This window comes from Schistocerca americana, unplaced genomic scaffold, assembly GCF_021461395.2.
Source record: "Schistocerca americana isolate TAMUIC-IGC-003095 unplaced genomic scaffold, iqSchAmer2.1 HiC_scaffold_405, whole genome shotgun sequence".
Lineage (NCBI taxonomy): Eukaryota > Metazoa > Arthropoda > Insecta > Orthoptera > Acrididae > Schistocerca > Schistocerca americana.
The window spans coordinates 98,484-102,500 of record NW_025726132.1 but is presented as its reverse complement, the minus strand read 5'-3'; positions in this window follow the sequence as shown (position 1 = coordinate 102,500).

The window sequence follows — 4,017 nt, the reverse complement described above, 5'->3', positions numbered from 1 at the left end:
GGGCAGAGCCCCGGTGTCCTGGCTGGCTGCCCGGCGGTATATCTGGAGGAGTCGATTCGCCCCTTTGGGCGCTCGGGCTCCCGGCAAGCGCGCGCGGTTCTTCCCGGATGACGGACCTACCTGGCCCGGCCCCGGACCCGCGCCGCTGTTGGCTCGGGATGCTCTCGGGCGGAATAATCGCTCCCGTCAGCGGCGCTTCAGCTTTGGACAATTTCACGACCCGTCTTGAAACACGGACCAAGGAGTCTAACATGTGCGCGAGTCATTGGGCTGTACGAAACCTAAAGGCGTAATGAAAGTGAAGGTCTCGCCTTGCGCGGGCCGAGGGAGGATGGGGCTTCCCCGCCCTTCACGGGGCGGCGGCCTCCGCACTCCCGGGGCGTCTCGTCCTCATTGCGAGGTGAGGCGCACCTAGAGCGTACACGTTGGGACCCGAAAGATGGTGAACTATGCCTGGCCAGGACGAAGTCAGGGGAAACCCTGATGGAGGTCCGTAGCGATTCTGACGTGCAAATCGATCGTCGGAGCTGGGTATAGGGGCGAAAGACTAATCGAACCATCTAGTAGCTGGTTCCCTCCGAAGTTTCCCTCAGGATAGCTGGTGCTCGTACGAGTCTCATCCGGTAAAGCGAATGATTAGAGGCCTTGGGGCCGAAACGACCTCAACCTATTCTCAAACTTTAAATGGGTGAGATCTCCGGCTTGCTTGATATGCTGAAGCCGCGAGCAAACGACTCGGATCGGAGTGCCAAGTGGGCCACTTTTGGTAAGCAGAACTGGCGCTGTGGGATGAACCAAACGCCGAGTTAAGGCGCCCGAATCGACGCTCATGGGAAACCATGAAAGGCGTTGGTTGCTTAAGACAGCAGGACGGTGGCCATGGAAGTCGGAATCCGCTAAGGAGTGTGTAACAACTCACCTGCCGAAGCAACTAGCCCTGAAAATGGATGGCGCTGAAGCGTCGTGCCTATACTCGGCCGTCAGTCTGGCAGTCATGGCCGGTCCTTGCGGCCGGCCGCGAAGCCCTGACGAGTAGGAGGGTCGCGGCGGTGGGCGCAGAAGGGTCTGGGCGTGAGCCTGCCTGGAGCCGCCGTCGGTGCAGATCTTGGTGGTAGTAGCAAATACTCCAGCGAGGCCCTGGAGGGCTGACGCGGAGAAGGGTTTCGTGTGAACAGCCGTTGCACACGAGTCAGTCGATCCTAAGCCCTAGGAGAAATCCGATGTTGATGGGGGCCGTCATAGCATGATGCACTTTGTGCTGGCCCCCGTTGGGCGAAAGGGAATCCGGTTCCTATTCCGGAACCCGGCAGCGGAACCGATACAAGTCGGGCCCCTCTTTTAGAGATGCTCGTCGGGGTAACCCAAAAGGACCCGGAGACGCCGTCGGGAGATCGGGGAAGAGTTTTCTTTTCTGCATGAGCGTTCGAGTTCCCTGGAATCCTCTAGCAGGGAGATAGGGTTTGGAACGCGAAGAGCACCGCAGTTGCGGCGGTGTCCCGATCTTCCCCTCGGACCTTGAAAATCCGGGAGAGGGCCACGTGGAGGTGTCGCGCCGGTTCGTACCCATATCCGCAGCAGGTCTCCAAGGTGAAGAGCCTCTAGTCGATAGAATAATGTAGGTAAGGGAAGTCGGCAAATTGGATCCGTAACTTCGGGATAAGGATTGGCTCTGAGGATCGGGGCGTGTCGGGCTTGGTCGGGAAGTGGGTCAGCGCTAACGTGCCGGGCCTGGGCGAGGTGAGTGCCGTAGGGGTGCCGGTAAGTGCGGGCGTTTAGCGCGGGCGTGGTCTGCTCTCGCCGTTGGTTGGCCTCGTGCTGGCCGGCGGTGCAGGATGCGCGCGCCTGCGCGGCGTTCGCGCCCCGGTGCTTCAACCTGCGTGCAGGATCCGAGCTCGGTCCCGTGCCTTGGCCTCCCACGGATCTTCCTTGCTGCGAGGCCGCGTCCGCCTTAGCGTGCTCCTCCGGGGGCGCGCGGGTGCGCGGATTCTCTTCGGCCGCCATTCAACGATCAACTCAGAACTGGCACGGACTGGGGGAATCCGACTGTCTAATTAAAACAAAGCATTGCGATGGCCCTAGCGGGTGTTGACGCAATGTGATTTCTGCCCAGTGCTCTGAATGTCAACGTGAAGAAATTCAAGCAAGCGCGGGTAAACGGCGGGAGTAACTATGACTCTCTTAAGCCGCTTGCAGACCGCACGGCGGTCGCCCTTAAAGCTGTTATTGGACTACCCAATCCCATGTTATGTGGGTAAAGGGCGGAAAATGATAGCATAGATGTGCGGTAGAGGTATCGCTTAAGCGACCTCGGCGGTGACTTGTCAACGGTGCGAGAGGAATCTCGCAAATACAAGGACTATGGGCGGGGGGAGCCTTGCTGGCTCTGGCCAGTGCCCCTCGAATTGGTGTTGGCCTCATAGTGGCAGTGCCGTTCGCTTGTAGGAACAACGGGTTTAATCTCGTATTTATCCTGGAGCCGTCGTTTGAGGTGTCGGGGCAGGTTTCTGTCCTAGTATCCGAGACGAGCCTCCGGTTTGTAGGCCTATTGGCCGCAGGGGTGCCAGGTTCGCAGCCTATCTCCCCTCTCTCTTAACGAGAGCCTCAGTTGCGACGATGAGTTCAGCGGAGCCTCGGATGGAGGGCCCGAATGTACAGGACCCTCAACTTTCTTCCGTGGTTACCACGGACGCAAGACTTGGCAGGAATGTTGATTCGCCAAGTTTAGAAAATAGCATTACATGTCCCAAATGTCAGTTAGGTATTGGTAGGCGAACATCGGCCCAACAGAAACAACATATTCGTAGGTGCAAAGGCTTAATTAACGCGCCCAACGAGGACGGCTTGCACAAATGTGCCTTTTGTGGTAGGCAATTTACGACCTTCATTGGACGGCGGCTGCATGAGAAACAAGTACATCCTGTTGATTTTAATGCCGCCGACCTAGTGCATGCTGGTGGCAAACGGAAAGGGAATTGGAGCGCCGCTGAGATGGAGGAAATGGCGTTTCTTGAAGTGGAATGTGCGGGAGAGTGGTCTACTCAATTACAGTTGAACACGTACTTGGGTAGGAAGTTAGGTAGATCTGCGGAAGGTATCAAGAAAAGGAGAGCACTTCCAGAGTATCAACAGCTCCTGGAGACTGTGAAAGGCAGGATGGAGGACGCTGTTGGTGCGGTCCCCAATGAGGTTGCGAAATCTGCGAGTCGTGCCACTCCACAAGAACAAAGCCGTTGGATTAGCAACGAACATATTATTTCCCATCTGGAGGAAATTAAAGAAAGTTGCTCACCACCCTATAAAAGGCTGGTTGAAGTAGTTCTTGACAATTCATCACCTTGGTCCGCCATTGATGAACAGGTCACTGGAATCATCCAACAACTGAATGATAGACCACTACATAGATCTAGAAGAAGGAAAAGACAGCCGAAGGTCGTGAAGCCACATAAGGGTGGCAGGAATGAACAGCGAAGAGTGCGGCAGCAGGAAAGATCTCGTAGATTCCGAGATGCCCAGTATCGGTGGTTAAACAACAGAGCAAGCTTGGTAAGAGGAATTCTCAATGGTGAGGAGGAGAACGGTACAACCACAAGACCAGATAGGAGCCTGCTCGTGGACTATTTCAAGGGCTACTACGCAAGAGAGGAACATGGCCCCGAGATCGTGTTACCGCCTAGGAATCCCGATTCCATCAAAGACACGAGTATGCCTTTCTCGCTGAATGAAACTAGGAATTGGTCGCATAAATTGAAGCGAACAGCCGCTGGTCCTGATGGCGTGACTCATGAACATTTGAGGAATATTCCGAACGCGGATCTGAATGTCCTGCTTAATGTGGTGTTTGGGTTAAAACAACTACCATCTGTATTTACAGTGAGCAAGACCTGCCTTCTACCTAAGAAAGGCGACCTGCGCTCTCCGTCTAACTGGAGACCAATAACTATCTCATCAATGGTAGTACGCCTGGTAAATAAGATCTTGGCGTTCAGGTTGGCTCAGGTCATTTCTATACATCCTGCC